Source organism: Pelobates fuscus, chromosome 3 (assembly GCF_036172605.1).
Source record: "Pelobates fuscus isolate aPelFus1 chromosome 3, aPelFus1.pri, whole genome shotgun sequence".
Taxonomy (NCBI): Eukaryota; Metazoa; Chordata; class Amphibia; order Anura; family Pelobatidae; genus Pelobates; species Pelobates fuscus.
Window position 1 is genome coordinate 66,227,369 of NC_086319.1, and position 22,782 is coordinate 66,250,150.

Consider the following 22,782-nt stretch of genomic DNA (forward strand, 5'->3'; position numbering starts at 1 on the left):
ATACATACGCTCATTGACATAAAAACATAAGCTCACTCATGCACACAAATATGCTCACTGACAGACAATCTCACTGACACACACAGACAAGCTTATTGGTACTCACACAAATTTAGTACAGACAAACTCACACATACACACACATGCTCACTGACACCCACATGCGAACTACAGACAAGCACACTAACACACGCTCACTACAGAAAAAATCACACACACATTCTCACTACATAAAAGCTCACTGATACACAAGTGCTTCCTACAGACAAGCTCACTGATACACAAGTGCTTCCTACAGACAAGCTCACTGATACACACATGCTCCATACAGATAAGCTCACTGACACACACATGCTGTAATGAATGTGCCCAACACGCAGAGTGTAAATCACCAGAACCACAAAGGTAGATAGAGAAAGCCCCTATACCGGTCTCTAGAAAGACCGGGCTGAAAGGAGCTAGTGGAGCCAGAGACAAGCCGAGGTCAAAGGAGTACAGAAATACACAAAAGCAAGGAACAAGCCGAGCCAGGAAACTAGAAAACAGAGTAGTCAAGGGAAAGCCTAGTCAAAAACACAAAGAAGCAAACAGGAACGAGCTGAGGAGGAACTATGAACACAAGGAACACTAGGAACCCCAACAGGGCATGAGTTGAAGGCAGGCTGGGCTTTTATATGATTAGGGACATAACCACGCCCCCAAAAGGTACGAGTCATTTGAGCTCTTGTGTTTAGAGCTCTTTTGTTTAGAGCTCTTTTGCTAACATGTGACTGCATTGCCCCTTTAAATGGGGCGGGTGTACAGCGGCTGGCTTCCTTGATGCTTAATGTATTTATGTTCTGCGTGGGAGCGGCTGTCCGACCGATCCTTCTGTCGGCGGATCGGCTTACACATGCTTAGTACAGACAAGCTCACTGACACACATGCTCCCTACAGAAATGCTCACTGACATACACATGCTCACAACAGGCAAGCTTACACACACATGCTTACTACAGGCAAGCTCAATGACACACACACACTCATGCTCGCTACAGACAAGCTCACACACATGCTCACTACAGAAAAGTGCACACACATGCTCACTACAAACAAGTTCCCTGACACACACAAACTCACTAAAGACAAGCTCACTGTCACACACATGGTCACCACATACAAGTTCACTGACAAACACATGCTCACTGACACACACATGCTCCCTACAGACAAGCTCACTGTAGTCAGTGATCAAATGGCAGGGAAGGGGTTAATTTTAATAAAGATGCCTGAAATGGGGGTGTGCTTTAACTTTTATTTTTTTACAGGGAGAAGATCACTGCTGATCCGTCTCCCTGCTCTTCACACTGACCGTGGAAGCTCAGGGATGTGGACCAGGGGTCTGTGCAGCACATGTGCTCAATCTGATAGCCTGTCAGAGAGATCACAGCTGCAGGGATAGTGCAATCGGGTGCTCTCGGTCTAACCCTGCGATCGCCACAATCGCCGCTATCTGGGGTTAACTTTAGTAAATGACGGAAATTTTCCATCATGCGTCCTTAACGCTAGGACATGCATGACAGAAAGTTTCCTTCTAGCATCGGGAAGGGGTTAATGTTGAATGTCTTCTCCTACATAAAAGTTCCAATATAATTATTACACACTTACATACAATGGTCTGTCGAATAAACAGTATATTTTACATTTCATGTGTAATATTTATAATCTGTTTGTGTTATCATATAATTTTAGAAAGAATATTTTCCTTGATTTATTATATACAATTTATTCCATCCACTGTGTTCTCTCACTGATGCTAGTAAATAGTTAATATAGCATTGTTATTAGTCACACAGATATGGAGCAAAAATATGAAATGTTAGGTAAAACTAGGGCAGATTAAGATGAGCTTGCAATACTGCTTGACTTAAATTACATCCCACAGATCTGGGCAATGGTAGCCCCCTCAGGAGAATGGTTTGTATGTTATTATTTTGCCCCTTCAAAGCTATCGCCATCTGTTCAGCATGACTTTAATACGTTTATTGTATACTTGGACCTGACCCATAAAAGCAGCTTTGTATTCATAAACTGTGATCTCACCAATACGGCCATCTTTACATTACTAATATAATCCCACCGGATTAAACTGCATCTCATTTTAAGAGGAATACATGCACATAGAAAACAGCAAATGCATTAGCACATACCGGATTATGCACCCATACATGTTTGTTAAATATAGAGTTATATTAAAACTAGAGAGACAAATGGGTAGACAGACAACAAACAGACAGATAGACAACCTCGCTCTGGTTCAAGGCACAATGCAATGTACTGCTTACATTGCTCTTCTGCATACATCAATTGTAAAGGTTTTTTTTTTTTTTAAAGTTACATGTGCACTATACCATATGCCTGAGTTCATTTAAATAACTGAGATTTGTAATAACAATGCAATGGAAATTAAAATGTAATCTCACCTGCCCACATACCTTTTTAGGCATATCCTTGATTAAATTAAATTAAATCTTATGTTTTTTTTTATTTTTGATTTCTTTGTTTTATTAGTATGCATTGTTAACTAATGACTTTATTTGATTAATTATTATTGACTAATGTGATTTGTGATTGATTAGTTATGTCTTGATATCAGTACACTTGTGGTTAACTTGCAATGTCTGTTCATGTCCAATAAAGCTGATTGAATGGATGGAGTGCATGGACCACCTTTTTCTTCTGACTACATGACATTGGGGGATTTCCAGGCCTTATTTAAAAGCATCCTATTGATACCGGAGAAACTGACGGAAGCCAAGCACAGAGAGATGGACACAGGTTTCTTCAGGAAGGAAGAGATTCTTTATTCGGTTCACCGATCGGGACTCAGAGGGACTAATGTCACCAAAATACAGCAAGTTCTGAGCCCCGGACAATAGTGCAGGCTCCTTATATAGGCACATAGCTCCTCCCATATTAAGCTCCACCCGCACATTCTCTTGACCAATCAATACAAATAAGAATTAACTTTCTGCTTGACCGCATGGCCTGTCCAGCACAATGGAGGAGGGGAATACTACATCCTGTATTCTTGCACATGCTCCGTACACTACTGATCGTATCTTGCCTCGTGCAACCAACTGATCGATACGTCAGCATATGCACGTACACATGCCACTTGGTAATCACGGCCTACTAAATTTATTTTTACCGAGATTCCACCACATTCCCCCCTTTGATGCCTCTTGATATTTCACAATTACTTGAGGCATCACTTAACCTTAGTTTGCATACACCGCAAGTTACCTTGAACCAGACTAGACTTATCTATGATGTGAATCTTCAACACTCATCTTCCTGCATTGATTCTCCCTGATCTAGAGCCTTATATTTATAAATTGCCATTATCTGTGCAGCAGCCTTCCTCTCTGCTATATTTTCTATCAGGCTTTGCACAGACCTAACTACTAAGGGTATAAGACATGGCAAGAGTAGACACAACATTAAAATCAGTAGGACTCCACCTACCAATGCCTTAAGCCCTCCAAACCACTCATACAAGCTACCAAACCAACTACTTGGATTGTACCCTTTCCATACCTGAGTAGGCACATGTGCTAGTTTAACCATATGGCTAGTAAGCTCAGCTATTGCTTGCCCTTCGTCATCTATTTGAAGACAGCAATTGCTCAGGTTAAACTTCCCACATACACCTCCCTCTACTGCCAATAGGTAATCAAAGGCTAATCTATTTTGGTATACTGCTTGTAGCGGCACCCCGGTGTAGTAGGGGTTTACGCCGCTGAGAAGGTGTCCTTTCCCCCAAGCACAAAGTCAGCTAAAGCATAACAGGTTCCCCATAATTACGACATCCAAGTAATAGCCATCCCCTCCAAGCACGAGACGAGACTGTGTGTTGAGGGTCAAAGTAGGAATAATGTTTATTCTGCAACTCGGGCTTTTATGCCGTACAACAACTCCTCCCCGTATCCGGAGGAGATAATACATTTACAGTGGGAGTCACTCCCACTGTACCGAGCAGAATATTTCACAAAAATTACAGGTTTAATAACACACACAATATATAACGAAAATGCAATGTGCTACGTGTATTAGGGAACGGAGATCTAAGGGAACAATATACGTGAAAATCCCCTAGATCGGTTGGGCCGTTCGCTAGATACACGTTTGCACCATTTACTCAGGAACCATATAACATAAACAAAAACTCTCTCTTGGATCCGGTGTCTCTATTTCGGTACTTTGGATCTGTCGACCAGTATGGGCGTACGTTACCGGTAAGGTTGAAATTCGTCGTGTGGAAAGTTCGTGATTGTTCGGTCATTAGTTCATGCGGTCAAAATGGCCGCGACCCATTGTTCTTTCCACGTGGCGGCGTGTACCGTACGGATCCACAAGTACCCGAAATCCACAATAATCCAAATACAACGGCAATTCTTCGAGATGGTATCTGTCACTCCCAAAAAGGGGTCTGTCACACGGCTCCCTCCTAGTGGTACACTCCGGCAGACCTGGCTTGATCCTTTCGGATTAACTTAGGGATGACCGGAATTTACTTATCCGGAGAATTGTCAAGTTGTCGAGACAGCCCATCGGCGTTGCCATTTAGCTTACCGGGTCGATAGCTGATGGTGAAATTGTACGTTTGCAGGGCCAAGCTCCATCTTAGTAATCGGCCATTGTCTCCTGCGACCCGGTTAAGCCATACCAATGGGTTGTGGTCGGTTACCAAGGAAAATTCTTGTCCATACAGATAAGGAGTTAGTTTTTTCAATGCCCATACCAGGGCCAGGCACTCTTTCTCTACGGCCGCATAACTCACTTCCCTCGGTAACAACTTTCGGCTGAGGTATGCGACCGGATGCTCTTTTCCATCTTCCCCGATTTGGCTCAGCACAGCCCCCAGTCCATACATGGAAGCGTCTGTATGTACAAGGAAACGTTTGTTAGGTACTGGGGCAGCCAAGACAGGGGCATTAACAAGAGCATGTTTGAGGGATTGGAATGCGGCTTCGCAAGCGGGAGACCACAGGACCTGTCTAGGTAAATTCTTTTTGGTCAAGTCAGTCAAGGGCTTGGCTACCGTACTATAATCAGGGACAAAGCGCCTATAATACCCAGCGGTCCCTAAGAAGGCCAATACTTGGGTCTTGGTATTAGGTGTGGGCCAGTTCGCTACTGCTTCAACCTTGGCAGGCTCCGGCCTCTGGTTTCCACACCCTACCCGGTGTCCCAGGTATTGGACCTCGGCCATTCCTAAATGGCACTTCTCGGGTTTTAGTGTCAGGCCCGCGGCCCGAATCTTATCTAGTACTACCCCTACGTGGACTAAATGTTCTTCCCAAGACTCACTGTAGATCGCAATGTCATCCAGGTATGCACACGCAAACTCCTGGAAGCCATCGAGGAGCCGATCCACCATTCGCTGGAACGTAGCCGGGGCATTTTTCATCCCGAATGGCATGACCTTAAATTGGTATAAGCCAAACGGGGTGACAAATGCCGACTTGGGGACGGCATCCTCGGCCAGGGGAATCTGCCAATAACCCTTGCAGAGGTCTATGGTAGAGAGATAGTTACCCCTGGCTATGCGATCTAATAATTCGTCTACCCGGGGCATGGGGTAAGCGTCAGTGGTAGTCTTTTCATTCAGTCGGCTGTAGTCGACGCAGAACCGAGTGGTTCCGTCTTTCTTGGGGACTAGGACTACGGGAGAGGCCCAGGGACTGTCTGATGGCTCAATGACCCCCAGCTGGGTCATTTCCCGTATTTCCTTTAGCATCCCGTCCCGGACGGCTTCCGGAATACGGTAAGGGGGTTGTCGGAGGGGGGCCTGCCCTGGGGTTTCTACTTTGTGCATGGCCAGGGTGGTGTATCCTGGCTCCTGGGAGAAGGTACTCTGTTTTTCCCATAGGAGCTGTCTAGCTTGCTCTAGCTCAGTAGGGTTCAGTCGCTCTCCCAGCTTCACTAGGCTAACTGGGTCGGGGTGAGTCTCCCTTTCTAGCAGGTCAGGTAGGGGTAAATTTTCGGGGTCATCAGTAGCTGGGGCACAAACAGCGTTAATATCTTCCTGTCGTTCTTGGTATTCCTTCAACATGTTCACATGAAAGGATCGTTGGATCCTTTCATCTGCACAGCTGGCAATAAGGTAGGTGGTATCACAGAGTTGGGCTAGAACCTTGTAAGGACCCTGCCACGCAGCTTGCAGTTTGTTGTCCTTTACCGGTTTTAGCACCAATACCTTCTGCCCTATGTGGAATAGTCGTTGCCGGGCACCCCTATCGTACCATCGTTTCTGTCGCCCTTGGGCCGCCTGGAGATTCTCCCTTACCAATAGGGAGAGTTGCTCCATGCGGTCCCGGAGTTCCAGGACATATGGCACAATAGGCGTCCCTGCCTGTTCGGTTTCCCCTTCCCAGTGGTCCCGAATGAGATCGAGGGGTCCTCGCACCCTCCTCCCATACAATAACTCAAAGGAAGAAAAACCCGTAGATTCTTGGGGGACCTCCCTATACGCAAATAACAGGTGGGGTAAGAATCTCTCCCAGTCTCTGCAACCGTCCGTAAAGGTCCTCAACATTTGTTTGAGAGTCCCATTAAAGCGCTCACAGAGACCGTTAGTTTGGGGGTGGTACGGGGAACTGAGCAGGGGTTTAATGTGGCACACTTTCCATAACTGCTGTGTGAGTACGGCAGTGAACTGGGTTCCCTGGTCGGATAGGATTTCTTTAGGGAACCCCACCCGAGTGAATATCTTAACCAATGCATCGGCTACCGTCTCAGCTTCAATATTTGGCAGGGGTACTGCCTCGGGGTACCGGGTCCCATAGTCCACCACAGTAAGAATGTACTTCTTACTGGATGGGCTAGGTCGCGCTAGGGGGCCTACAATGTCGACGGCGACCCTATAGAAAGGTTCCCCAATGATCGGCATCGACATTAATTTAGCCTTTGGGCGATCTCCCCTCTTACCCACCCGTTGGCAAGTGTCACAGGTTCTGCAATATTGTCGCACGTCCCGGTTAAACCCTGGCCAGAAGAAATTCTGGGTAATCCTATGGCCCGTGCGACGTACTCCTAAATGGCCAGCTAAGGGTATATCGTGAGCGATCCTCATGATCTCTTGTCGGTATTTTTTCGGTAGCACTAGTTGCTTCTGCGGGACGGGGTTTTTACCTGCTGCGGGCTCCTGGGGGATCCTATACAGTCTATCCCCCACCCACTCGTAGCTTTCCCCATCTGTCCCCGGTTCCCCTTTATCTGCCTTATCCCTATACTTTCGTAGAGTGACGTCTTCCCGCGTCTCCCTCCCAAAAGTCTCAGGGGTATCCCAGTCTAAGGGGGTCTGTCCTAAGGTCACAGTCGGAGGGTTAGATCTTACCTGGGTCTCCGCGACCGGCGGGCCGATTCCAATAGCACGAGCCTGAGCCCGGGTGGTGACAGGGCAGGCTCCAGCAGGGCCTTGAGGGGCAAAAGCGGACAACAGCGGGGCTAAATCATTTCCCAAGAGTACTTCCGCTGGTAGTCCTTTCATCAGGCCCACATTCACTTGGCCAGCTCCCACCCTCCAGTCCAAATGCACTCGGGCCGTGGGGAGACGATGCACCGCACCCCCGGCCACTCTGACGGCCACCGTTTGGCCAGTGTGTTCTTTTTCTGGGACCAGGTCGTGTTGGATCAAGGTTAGGGTGGCCCCAGTGTCTCGTAATCCACTGACAACTTGTCCATTTACTCGGACTGTTTGTCGGTGATGTTGACGGTTGTCTACGGCAGCCGCATATAGGGGATTGGCCTCGTGCAAAATTTCCCATTGCTCTTCCCCCAGGGGCTGGGCTTCAATGCAATGGGCCCCTGAGGTAAAGGGCCGGGTGTTCCCTTCGGCGGGCTTCCTCCAAGAAGCTTGTCGAGCTGGATCTAGTAGGCATTTGTCTCTCAGGTGGCCCACCTGTTGGCACCTATGGCACCGCCGGCGGTCCGGGACACTGGACTGGGCGAAGCGGGAGGGAGTGTTGTAGCTAGGTTGATTAGCAGGGGTGGTTGGAGTAGGGCCGACTGGGCGGCTTTCTACTCGGGGAGCTGCCTTTTGGACCGAGGGGTCGGGTTTGCGGGCGTCTGCATACTCGTCGGCCAGCCGGGCGGCTTCGGGTAGGGTAAGTGGTCGCCTATCCCGAATCCACTCTCTGAGCTCCTTGTCCACCTTTTCAAAAAAATGCTCCAACAAAAACAATTGTAATACCTCCTCCGCGGTGGTAGCTTGGCACCCATCCATCCAGTGGCCAGCCGTGCGTTGTAGTCGGCAGGCCCATTCGGTGTAGGAGTCACCGGTTTGCTTTCGGGATTCCCGGAAGCGTCTCCGATATGCTTCGGGGGTTACCGCATATCGGGACAATAGAGCTTCCTTGACCAATCGATAATTTCCCACCTCATGGTCCGGGATCGCCCGGAAAGCATCACTGGCTCGTCCGGATAATTTGCCAGACAAAATTTTAACCCACTCCTCGGAGGGTACTTTATGTAAGGCACATTGACGCTCAAAATCCGCTAAGTATTGGTCAATCTCCCCCTCTGTTTCTACGAAATTTTTAAAAGCGGCAAAGTGTACTTTCCTCTTTTCCTCGGGAGTTTGAAAAGTCCCAGCAATTGGACTGGCGCTGGTTGAAGTCTGGCGCCGGTTGGCATCGACCGCCGCAATTACTTGAGTCACGATCCTAGGTGAGGGGTTTGGTCCGTAGTGAGCCAGCCTTACCCTCACCTCGTGGTCGAATCGTTCGTCTTCTGGGGTTCGGACCAATGCGATCTCCGGTTCTGGGTTTGGTTCGACACCCAGTTCGCCATTCTGTTCAGCTAAGTCCAATGCGACCAATTCTGCCAAAATGTCTCGTTTCTTTTTGTTGCTAGTCGAACGACCACGGCTCTCCAACAAGTCTTTTAGGGTAGATCGTTTCAACCTTCCGTAGTAGGCCTCCATCCTGATTGCTCTCGGTAGCTGTCCTTCTGGGGTGAAAGAACGATCCCGCCGCTGCCACCAATTGTAGCGGCACCCCGGTGTAGTAGGGGTTTACGCCGCTGAGAAGGTGTCCTTTCCCCCAAGCACGAAGTCAGCTAAAGCATAACAGGTTCCCCATAATTACGACATCCAAGTAATAGCCATCCCCTCCAAGCACGAGACGAGACTCTGTGTTGAGGGTCAAAGTAGGAATAATGTTTATTCTGCAACTCGGGCTTTTATGCCGTACAACAACTCCTCCCCGTATCCGGAGGAGATAATACATTTACAGTGGGAGTCACTCCCACTGTACCGAGCAGAATATTTCACAAAAATTACAGGTTTAATAACACACACAATATATAACGAAAATGCAATGTGCTACGTGTATTAGGGAACGGAGATCTAAGGGAACAATATACGTGAAAATCCCCTAGATCGGTTGGGCCGTTCGCTAGATACACGTTTGCACCATTTACTCAGGAACCATATAACATAAACAAAAACTCTCTCTTGGATCCGGTGTCTCTATTTCGGTACTTTGGATCTGTCGACCAGTATGGGCGTACGTTACCGGTAAGGTTGAAATTCGTCGTGTGGAAAGTTCGTGATTGTTCGGTCATTAGTTCATGCGGTCAAAATGGCCGCGACCCATTGTTCTTTCCACGTGGCGGCGTGTACCGTACGGATCCACAAGTACCCGAAATCCACAATAATCCAAATACAACGGCAATTCTTCGAGATGGTATCTGTCACTCCCAAAAAGGGGTCTGTCACACTGCTGTCCTCATCCTGGTATTATGCTTCGCTAGAAGATTGAGCGCTTGTGATGTCTCATTAGTAATGATCTCAACCACTGCCTGTAATCTTATAATACGGTTGAGCATATAAATTGGGGTTCTATAACCAAAGGTACCATCCTCTGCCCATGTGGCTGGCCCATAGTAATCTATAATACGCTGGGGAGGCCATTCATCATCTTCCCAGGCACCTATCTCTATGGGTCCCCTTTTCTTCCTATGATTCACATCATACACTTTAACACCTAAAGTCTCACCTGTTTCGATAGGTAACAAGAAGAAGGATGGTTTGAGCATACCCAACACACATGCCCCTTCCCAGTCCTGTGGCAACTCCGAATAGGCTTTCTTACCACAGATCCAGTACAAATTTGCTGGGGCTCTCCAATTAGATGTGATGGATAGATCAAACCACACATCCTTTAAATTGGCGTATCTTGCAAACGGGTTAGATGGTTCTGAGACATTTGAAGCCGACCACCAAGTTGTATTCTTTGTATCATCATCATAAGCTTTTTGCCCTAGACAAGTTAATTCTCCTACAGAAGTATTATACATCATTCCTTTCCTCGCTATGCAAACATAACCTATGATGGAGGTCTTTAATCTCCACTCAGATTTACCTCTAACACTCATATGATAATCGGCTTGTGTAGATATTAATTGGTCAACTGCCTCAGAACCGGACATTACCTCCTTTGCTTCCTAAGGCCATTGGTCTCCCATGTTAGTACCTCCACACACATAGCAGTTGGTAACATTAAGACTACCGGCAATACTTTCAGCTAAATCAATGAACAGGTTTTTAGCATTATGGGGGATCTTATTATCTATACTCATTTCTTCATAGAAGGAATGATATACCTGATGAGTCTGGGAGGTTACCGTATCAGTCTCTATCCCTATAAACAATACTGTCCCAGGGTCTAAACCCGTCCCATATATTTGAAACCCAAATAAATTACCATATTTATCTAAGAACTTGTCAGGGTTATTTATAAGTATATGGATTGGATTGCATTCCATAGACTTACAGTATGGATTGGTAGGCAACTTAGTCACAATCATGTCCTTGTCTGCTGTCTGTCCCCAAGTTGCCCACCCCACACAAGACCAATATGGGCAAAAGTTATAATCTCTATTTGGGCATCTAGGACTCACATACTTATTTTTACTACTGGGACAAATATATTTATCGTTAGACCCATACGTTCTCTCCCATGTAAGATCCCCACATACATTCCACGGCTTTCTACCACTTGATATCGCTTTACACGCATCAAATAGCAGAACACCTGAAGAATATACGGATTCTAAAACTGTTTTGTTAATTAGGGTCCCCTGAGGATCTCCATTCCTGAGAGTCAACCAAATTGTACGGGGTTGATACTCTGGACTGAAGCACTTAGGTTCTCCTACTCCTAAATGGCACACACTATATTCTATATTTAAGTATCTACATCTTGATACATCTCCTTTACACTCGTATTGCGAATGCCAAATTAGGGTCTGGGAAATATGGTTACCTGTTCTTGTAGTCTTAATGCATACCTCACAGCTAGGAGTGTCGATACCTCTACCTTCCTGAATATAAAAATACACATATAAAAACATTATTAAAAACACATCTTTCGTCGTCATCCTCAGTCTTCGTCCGTGCGATGGCACCTCAGCTTCCAGGATGTAAGGGCTGCAGGGAATGGAGTTCTGCTCGTCTTCACAGGGGTCCCTTCGAGACTTTTCCTGACTTATACACTACACGTCAGTGAGCGGACAGGCTTTATTATGGCCTTCTCACTCACTTACCAATCTCTGAAACAATAAAATTTGTAATCCACAAGGTTCCTCGTCACTCCGACTGAGTCGTGCGCTTTAACCGGATCTTGCAGGGATTCTCTGGATCTGCTGTAGCTTGCCAAGAATCGACTGCTGCTGGTTTAACCCTGGAGTGATGTATCCACGGAGTCACTTCAGCTACTTTAATCGCTGTAGGGGTAGACAAAAGAACAACATAAGGACCTCTCCACTTGGGTCCTAACGGTACATTATTCCACTCTTTAATCCACACTTGGTCTCCTGGGTGGTAACTATGAACTGGGGGATAAATATTCACAGGTAATCTATCTTGTACCCATTTCTGTACCTCCTCCATAGTCTTACCCAACTCTACAACCTGCTGCCAGGTAATTCCTTCTCCCAACTGACTCAAATCCCCCCTTAAGTTACCAAGTACGGGAGGTGGTCGCCCATACATGATCTCAAAAGGAGAGAGGCCCATCCTTCTGGTAGGTGTACTGCGGATTCGCAATAGAGCTATGTGCAAGAGAACGTTCCACTTAAGTTGGGTTTCCTGACACATTTTAGCCAACTGTTTCTTAATAGTTCTATTCATTCTCTCTACCTTACCAGAACTCTGGGGTCTATATGCCCTATGAAGCCTCCACTTTATACCAAGCATATGAGTCAGTTGTTGTAGGCACTGATGAACAAAAGCTGGACCATTGTCCGATCCTATAGAGCAGGGTAGTCCATATCGGGGTATTATTTCTCGTAGCAGGAATCTCACAACTTCTCCTGCTTTCTCTGTACGAGTAGGACATGCTTCTACCCAGCCTGAATAGGTGCACACAACTACCAGTAGGTAGCGATGTCCACCATATTTAGGCATTACTGTATAGTCAATTTGTAGATCGGACATGGGGAGTCCCCCCATAAACTGAACTCCTGGTGGCTTTACTGGTCCTTGCCTTGCATTATTTTTAGCACACGTTACACATCTTTGTACGATGGCCTGAGTCAAGTTGGACAATCTTGGTATGTAGAAATGTTTTCTGAGAGATTCTTCTGTACTATCTCTCCCAGAATGTGTCCCGTTATGATAGTTTTGGACAATTTCTACCGCTAGTGATGCTGGAATGACTATTCTTCCATCTTCTAACTGATACCATTTGTTCTCCAAATACTTTCCAGGTTCAGTCTTTAACCACTCCTCTTCTTGAGCTGTATAAACTGGAGTCCATTGAGACAGTGGAGTTGGTATAAGAGCAGCTATATGCTCCACATATTCCTGTCTTTCTGATTCAGCGGCACGCTTAGCTGCACTATCTGCCATCCGATTTCCTTTGGTTACATCACCATATCCTCTCAGATGCGCTCGACAATGTATAATACCGACTTCTTTCGGCTCCCACACTGCTTCCAATAGTTGTAGGATTTCAGCTACGTACTTGATTTCTTTGCCTTCTGAATTCAATAGTCCTCTTTCTTTATACAAAGCTCCGTGGGCATGGGTGGTTAAAAACGCATACTTGGAGTCCGTGTAGATGTTCACTCTTAAACCTTCAGCCAATTGTAATGCTCGTGTCAGTGCTATCAATTCTGCCTTTTGTGCTGATGTTCCTTTTGCCAGTGGCCGAGCTTCTATCACCTTATCTATCGTTGTTACTGCATAGCCTGCATCGCGGATCCCTTCTTTCACATAACTACTGCCGTCGGTGTAATATTGAACATCGGGGTTCTGGATGGGAAAATCACGAAGATCTGGTCTACTTGAAAATACTTCATCCATCACTTCCAAACAATCATGTTGACTTTCAGTAGGCTGTGGCAAAAGGGTAGCTGGATTTAAGGTATTTACAGTCTCTAAATGCACTCTTGGGTTTTCACACAACATTGCTTGATACTTGGTCATACGGCTATTACTAAACCAATGATTTCCTTTGTAATCCAACAACGTCTGTACTGCATGTGGGACTCGTACATAAAGTTCTTGACCCAGAGTGAGTTTATCGGCTTCAGCTACCAGCAGGGCGGCTGCAGCTACTGCTCTTAGACAAGGTGGAAGTCCGCTGGCCACCGCATCCAGTTGCTTAGACATGTAGGCAACAGGTCTTTGCCATGATCCCAAGTACTGTGTCAATACTCCCACAGCCATTCTTCTTTGCTCATGTACATACAGGTAGAATGGTCGTGTGTGTTCAGGCAGACCTAATGTTGGGGCACTCATCAAAGCCCTCTTCACATCTTCAAATGCCGTTTGCTGTTCTTGAGTCCATAAGAAGGGGTCGTGCTCTGTACCTTTGATAGCTGCATACAGAGGTTTTGCCAGTATCGCGTAGCTGGGAATCCATATCCTACAGAAGCCTGCTGCCCCCAAGAATTCTCGCACTTGTCTTCTATTCTTGGGTATCGGTATTTGGCACACAGCTTCTTTTCTCTCTGGCCCCATAATTCTTTGACCTTCAGAGATATGGAATCCCAGATATTTGACAGTTGGCAAACACGACTGAGCCTTCTTTCTAGACACCTTGTATCCTGCCTTCCAGAGAATGTGTAGTAGATCATGCGTTGCTTGCTGACATATTTCCTTTGTAACTGCTGCTATCAACAAGTCATCTACATATTGTAACAATACACACTCTCCTGGGATGGACTCGAAATCCAGTAGATCTTGACTTAGAGCTGAACCAAATAGGGTAGGTGAATTTTTAAACCCTTGGGGCAGTCTTGTCCAAGTCATTTGGCGTTTTGAGCCCGTCACAGCGTTTTCCCATTAGAAAGCGAAGATACATTGGCTTTCTGCGGCAATTCGGAGGCAAAAGAAGGCATCTTTGAGGTCTAAGACTGTAAAATAAGTTGCCCCGCCCGGAATTAAAGCAAGCAGGTTATATGGATTGGGCACAACTGGATGTATACTAACAACCGCATCATTGACTGCTCTCAAGTCCTGCACAGGTCGATACTCATCTCTACCGGGCTTTTGAACAGGCAGCAATGGGGTGTTCCAGGGGGAAGTACAGAATTTTAGGATACCATACCGTATGAACTTATCCAGATAAGATTGGATGTTCTTTTTAGCCTTCTGCGGGATGTGATATTGCCATAGGCTCACTGGATAAACCCCAAGTTTTAGTTCGATTTTAATAGGTGGAATATTGCGGGCCAGTCCTGGTGGGTTGTTCTCTGCCCAAACTCCTGGTATGTTGAATAAGGATTCATCACTCCTAGGGTTTTGGCTAGTCAACGCTGTATAAAGTCGCCACTCTTCTTCCTTTGGTACGGATAATGTCATAATACCTGAAGGTCCATTAAACTTTAAGGATGTTGTTCCATTTGGTAGGAACGTAATCTGCGCTTGTAATTTGGATAGCATATCACGTCCCAGCAATTGGACTGGACATTCAGGCATGTAAAGGAATTGATGTTTTACTACGTGGCCTCCCAATGTACAGAGTCGACTTTTAAGAACCGGTTTTGCAGCACTTCTTCCAGTTGCTCCTATTACAGTAATAGTTCTTCCAGATGGAGGAGCAACTAGGTTAGTCACCACCGAATGTTCAGCACCAGTGTCGATCATGAACGCACTCCTTTTTCCCCCTATTGATACATCGACCATAGGCTCCGCTCGACCAAGGGGGATGGAGCCCGGTCGGTATCAATAGTCCTCCATGACCGTGTCAGCCAATCCTACAAAGTCCCTACCTTCTCTATCGCAGGACCTTTGCGCTGCTGGATAGTACCTATCTTCCCTTACACTTCCTCTGTTCCCATTACTTCCTCTATTACCATTGCTCCCTCCGGGGCCTCCTCTACCTCTCGCTCTGCCTCTAAAGTTTCCATAACCTGCCCTATGTCTGTCTCTCTCATACTGTTCCCTTCGAGGACACTCACTTCTCCAATGCCCTTCTTCCCTACAGTATGCGCACTGATTTCTACTCAGGGGTTCCTCATTCCACTTACTATCGCCTCTATCTGGGCCCCGTCTATCTACGCCTGCGATCGCTACCGCTAGCATGTCTGCCTTTCTACGCATCTTGCGCTCTTCCTCTTTCTTTGTCTCTGTTTCCCTGTTCATGTACACTTTATTCGCTACCTCCATTAGTTGGGTGATAGACATACCTGCGAACCCTTCTAACTTCTGTAGCTTGCGCTTAATATCTCCGTAAGCTTGGCTGACAAAGGCGGAGTTTACCATTCGGGAATTATCAGCGTCTTCCGGATTAAAGGGGGTATACAAGCGGTATGCCTCCAATAATCGGTCATAAAAGACACTGGGCGCTTCATCACTTTTCTGAATCACCTCAACTGTCTTCGACATATTAATAGCTTTCTTCCCTCCGGCTTTCATGCCAGCAATTATAGCGTCTCTATAGGCTTTTAGTTGAACCATATCTGCGCCATTAACATTCCAGTCGGGATCGGTGTTAGGGTAATGTGTTGCGGCCCATGCTGCTGGATTGGCTTGATTTAAAGCACGGGCTTCATCCTCTAGCGCTTTAATGGCCGCTTGGTTAATCCTAGTCCTTTCCTCATTATTGAACAATGTCATTAATAACTGCTGGCAATCAGCCCATGTCGGATTATGTGTCTGAACTATCGAGGTGAACAGATCGGTCATAGCTTGTGGTTTCTCAGTGTACGAGGAATTGTGGGTCTTCCAATTCAAGAGATCGGTAGTCGTGAACGGGACATATACGAAGACTGGGACAGCATATACCATTTGACCTGCGGCATCGAGATAGGCTGACCCAGGATTCAGACGAAGAGGCATCTGGTAATGTTTGGGTCGTTGGGTACCGGTCAGTTGTCGGGTTAGTATAGGGCTACGTGAAGGGGCGTCGGTTAGAGGTTCCAGTCGGGGGGTGGTAAGGCATGAGGATGTGGGAGCTTGATTTTGGGAAAGGTCGGTGAATAGAATATTCCGAGCCGAGCTAGAAGAAGCTTGACTGGAAGTTTGAAGTGGCGCCAAATCAGGATATTCAGATCTAACGGGGGTTGGTTCCGGAAGGGAAGGTTTAATACGAGGGGGGGTGGATTCTGCACTGGAGGAGGAAGCGGAAGTGGATGGGGGCAATGGGGGAAGGGGTGTAGAGCTTCCTGTACTCGCATCACTTCCTCCTAAAGGGAAGTAAGGGGGCGGCAAAGGGATCTCGGACTCAGGGAGCGTGTCCAAAATGGGCCTAACCATAGTCCTAGTGGACAAACAAGTCCTGGCCACCATGAGGCGACATTGCTCCTCGTGGCATATCCGAATCCATCTTGGCGAGTCGTTTACGGCCTGTCTCCAACAATCAATATATGGAAACTGTCCGTAAAGTTCAGGCCTACCTGATACAGCCACGTGTACATGCTGTACCAGAATTGGATCCAAACTGCCACGTGGCGGCCATGCCGCAACCAAAGTAGGCCACTCCCTAGTGCACAAAGTGACCAAACGTACAGGGGACATTTTAACCCCCAAATCACAGGTTTTAAATCCCTTTTTGAAATTCTTTACCATACAACCTAAGGGATCCAAGATCGTTGACTCCGACGCGCCCATACTTAGCAATGGAGCGTCGTTGACAACGAATACTATGCACACGTTCTATTCAACAGTCACACCCGTTTCTTCCGGCAACAGCACCACGTGGTACGGTTACCAAGTGAAACGTACACAATAACACAATAAACACTCAGGGAATTCCCGTACACACACAGCTGTTACACCAGTCACTAAATAATCAATATTATGCCCTTTGGCGAAACTATACAGTCACCCACGCTATAATTCTCTATATATGAATTACCCGTCTATAACACACCCCAGTAACATCGTCTTTTACAAATAGCGGTTACAGTACGGTTAGCATAGGTCAAAGCACAATTTAAGGTAACAATACAATTATTAGTGGTTATGGTGTTAAACATGCAATAGACGACAATGATTAGTACTTATATACAGTGTCAGTAAATATACAGGGTTATGGTACCGTGCACTATGATACAGCAACACACTATTAACACTCTCGCTAGACGGCTGAGCTCGCGCTATCTAACAAGATATACACTTTACTAACAATCTTTAACACATATACAACCCAAACTAAACTATTGGCCAGTACCTTGAATGGACTACCTAAAACTATCTACATCCGTTTTGGTTAGCCACACTGCCCAAGCACCACATATAGCGAACTAGAGGGCGGAATTTACAACAGAACCCTCTTAGTCTATCTACTCTATCAAAAGTCTAGTGGGTTCCAAATTTACACGCCTTCCCACTTAGCCAAGATAGGTTGAGATCTAACGGACCGAATTTACACAGACGCCGCTTAGTCTCCCGGTCCCTCCGACCTAGCGAACAAAATATACACCCTAGAACGCTAGTCTAGACAAGACACCGGTGTCCGGCTAGGGCTATTTACACAGAACCCCGCCTGACTCCAAACCAAATCAAACGGTCTTACTAAAGAGCGTTCGATTGAGCGGTGCGCCTTCGCTCCTTCCCTCCGACAGAGGGGGCAGATTCCATACACAGATTTAAACCCCTTATGGGCCTACCGCACAATCGGTATACCCCTAGTGGGTCCGCCGTCTAAAACAGCAGTTGTCTTACCTCCTCGTTCCTGAACCTGAGTTCACACTCATCGACGGGGACACCCCAGCACTTCTTACGTAGAGGCCGATGATCTCCTGGACAACAGACCAGTGGCGCCGAGACGAAGGGAGGTCCACGCAGAAGTTCAGGGGTGCAGCCGTAGAGAACGTGGGCAAAGATAGACCGTCTCACGCCTCTGCCTCTCAGCTACCGTTGAACGATGAGCTTCCCGGCCAATGCACCAAATGATACCGGAGAAACTGACGGAAGCCAAGCACAGAGAGATGGACACAGGTTTCTTCAGGAAGGAAGAGATTCTTTATTCGGTTCACCGATCGGGACTCAGAGGGACTAATGTCACCAAAATACAGCAAGTTCTGAGCCCCGGACAATAGTGCAGGCTCCTTATATAGGCACATAACTCCTCCCATATTAAGCTCCACCCGCACATTCTCTTGACCAATCAATACAAATAAGAATTAACTTCCTGCTTGACCGCATGGCCTGTCCAGCACAATGGAGGAGGGGAATACTACATCCTGTATTCTTGCACATGCTCCGTACACTACTGATCGTATCTTGCCTCGTGCAACCAACTGATCGATACGTCAGCATATGCACGTACACATGCCACGTGGTAATCTCGGCCTACTAAATTTATTTTTACCGAGATTCCACCACACTATGACTGTTGATAAGAGTGCGTCTTCCTTTTCTACATACTACCACCAATCAAGAGTTGTGGGAGTTTGAACAAAGCTCTTAATTCTATATGTTTATTGTAGAGTAGTTTATTTGAGTAGGGTTAGTAGTAGTATTTAAACAGTATCAGCAGCAGCACTACCAGTACAGTTTAAAGGGTACCTGACGTGCCAGGTACAACTTGTGGGTTTAAAAAAAAAAAAAAAGAGTATTACATTTTATATATGTATTCTGCTAGTGGATTTGCTAGCAAATGTATAGGTTGGAAGAAACAAAATATATTTCTAAATATATTAGAATCCATGCTGAAGAATAGACTGACAAGGGAGAGCAGAAGAGACCACAAGTTGGACTTCTGCTCTCCGTGCATAGCAAACACTAGTGCTGTGATTTTTTTGGTAACTGCCTGACTGTTAGCGTTGACTTCAGAGCTTAGGACCAGCATGACTGATGACATTTCATCATGCGGGCTGGCAACTTGTTTATCCAAAAATATTAAACTGAGGCCTCTGTTAGAAGACCTTTTCAAATGATCGATTTATGAAAATTCCCATAGACTTTAATGGTGATTTCTATAGATAAATCATTTGATAAGGTTTTCTAACATATTGTAATCATTTCTGTTGCTGATTCTAACAAATAAAAACAAGGCCATAGTTCCCTAAAGTATTAAAAATAAGATAGCCCAATATTCCAATTAAAGAGAAGGTTCATACACTTATGAAGTGTCATTATTATTATTATTATTATTATTACTATTTATATAGCGCCAACAGATTCCGTAGCACTTAATATTATGAGAGGGGGGATTTAACTATAAATAGAACAATTACAGGAACGATAGGTTAAAGAGGACCCTGTTCAAACAAGCTTACAGTCTATGGAGGTGGGGTATAAAACACGTTAGGACAGGATATAGCAATCAAACAAGGTGGGAGTGCGGCAGAGCTGGAGAAGAGAGTAGAGTGCTGCCCCTTAGGAGAGAGCAAGAGACAGGTATGTGAGGTAGAGGCTACTCTGGGAGGCCATAAGCTTTCCTGAAGTTATCGGTTTTAAGCCATTTCTTAAATGATTGAAGACTAGAGGAGAGTCTCATGGCGGTAGGCAGGCTATTCCATAGGAAGGGAGCCAAGCGCGAGAAGTCCTGCAAGCGTGAGTTGGCCATACGGGTGCGAGTAGCGGACAGGAGAAGGTCACGGGCAAAGTGGAGAGACAGAGAAGGGGCATATCTATGGATCTGTGAATAGATATAGGACAGGCTAGAATTGTTCAGTCATGCACCGAAAGATTTGATGCAGATACTAATACATGGAACATAGTAGCCAGACAGACAGTGAAGAAAAAGGATAACACTGCCAATATGCTCAATCAAATCTTAAACATAGTAAAAAAAAAAATGAGTACTGCCATTCATGGAGTTACACTGTGTTGAACTGTTCTAATGCTTTAGGGTGAGTTTCGCAGCTCCACAATTTCCCAGCTGAGAGACAGGTTAATGCTACTGATCTAAGACACAAATAATTGGTTACGTTGATACTAAAGTAACCCATTGGTTTTTCATTATAGGCTGTGAATCTGTGTTAGAGTAACTCTTCCTTAATAGGCTTTCTGTAAACAGAATAATAATCTTGGACTGCTATAAACCTTGACTCTTTGATATAAAAACCTCTTGTTTTTTATTGATAAAGAAATACATTTAATAAGAAGTGTGTTCATTTATCATTGCCCTCATGCTGCTTCCTAGTCCTTAAGGAATCGTTTATTTCAACGAAAACATAGAGAAAAGAGAAACATGCTGTGCAGTTATTCATGAAACCCCAAAAGAACTTGAGAGGTTATATATAACTCAAGTGTTATCAAATTAAGTATCTACAAAAAACAAAACCAATATTGAGTAAATTTCTGCGCTTAACTGTATTTTGTTTATCACTTGGAACCCTGCTAAGTTTCTGTACTTAAAAGAGACAAAATAGAATACCCTAATAACACTATCAACTTGGAGAGTCATTTTGGGCAGAACAGCAATTTAGACGAATATGGGGCAATAAGTTGATCGGTCGCAATTCAGATTTCTGAGCTGTCACACGGCAGAATCTCTGGATCTGACTAGCACAAACTTGGTCATGTCCTATTTAAGTCAGGATTTGGAGCGCCCTTCCTGGTACCAATCATATGGGTTGTATGTGTGATAGAATTTATCTTGATTCCAAGGCTCAAGCTTACAGGTGTCAAATTATGATATCCTATATTAAAATTGGCTAACTTGGACTCAGAAAATGCTTGATGCTTAAAACGACACTTAAGACCATATATGTCTAGTTCCGGGAGCAGATAGCCCCCATCTCCCAGTGCACTTGTGATAATAATTTGGGTTTCCTCTGAATATAACAAAGATCAATATTTGGATCTATATCATATGTCCTCTCCAATCAAGATATTGAAACAAATCAGAGATCAAGTGACAACTGGTCAGTAGGGGGGGGGAGGGGGGGGGAGGAGTGAAAGCAAAGAATCCACTTCCAAGCAGGTTTTTCCAAACACTTTGACTGCAGCTACTGAGGGAGTGCAGTTAGCAGTGATACTGGGTGTTTTACCCTTCCTGTGCCTGTGTGGGAGACAGTGGGAGCCAGGGTCATTGATTCAAGTGTCAGAATAGGTTTTGTTTAGTTTTTTTTACTAAATATAAAATAAATTAAAGAAATAAGTCCTCTTGCCGAGCTACTCCCGCACTGGCACTCACACAAACTTTGAATTGTAGAGATAACTTGCTTTATTTATCCTAGTGTGACACCGTTTGTTTATTTATTTATTAACCTTTACGTTCCTCTTACCTAGCTGCTACAGAAAATGCCACTGATTTGTCATTTATCTTTTGTTCTATTTCTAGTAAGAGATCGATTTAATTTGTAGTGTGCTTATGTGCCACTGCTTGTACTTTGGAAATTGTAAGCTTCTTATCTCTGTATTATACACAGAGTGTGATAGTTTGCTGCACAAGTGAACCCTGCCTACACTGAATGTGGCAGGTCATTTAAAAAAAAAAACTTTTTAAAGAAAAAAATATATATTCTAAAATGTAGTGGTGGTGGTGGTTGTAAAGTTTTTAACCCCTTAAGGACACAATATATGTACTCATGGAAGAAAGATACATTTTGGGTGTTCTGACGTTTTGCCAATGCCTGATTTAAAATACGCTTAATACCAGCAGCTGGCCGGCCAGCATTTTAAATGTATTCTGCATTTAGGGTCAGATCAGTCTGATACTTAAATTGTTTAGTTATACACCTTAGTGGCACAAGAGCTAAAACCAGCTTAAGAACTTAGCGAGACCCACCGAAGGGAAAGGTATATGAGCTGTTTTCCGCTCTCAGTATTCTTTTGCAAGAAGTGTACACATAGAAAAGTAGACACCCAGTTCTGCCCATTCCCTTACAGCAGGGGTAACCAAAAGGTAGATACCTAAATATTGTAGAATTTAAACATATTATCGGCAAAACATAATTGAAGTTGTACTTCTAAAACATCTAGGGATCTACCTATTGGGCACCCCTTTCTTACAGGATAGATGAAGGAGTGGTGATTAGCAAATATGACAAGTGAGTGTGCATATTCTTTCTCCTAATGTGGTATTTAAAAATATTTGAATTTATTGGGGATTTCTGTAACCAGGATGCTCCTTCTCATTAAATGGTTTGAGGTGGGGAGTCAAGCAATAATTGACCTCCACACTCTAGGGGAGATTCTGAGCTTTTATCTGTCTTCTAACCTAATGCGTTACTGGTTGGGGAAAATAACAAATGTGAAATGTATCCAACTTCTCATATCAAACAGAAAAGATCCAAAGCTTGGTCCATCTACTCACAAAATACCCAACCGATGAGGACTTTTTATTTACAAACAATCTTTTCCACTAGACAATGTAAATAATTAGAAAA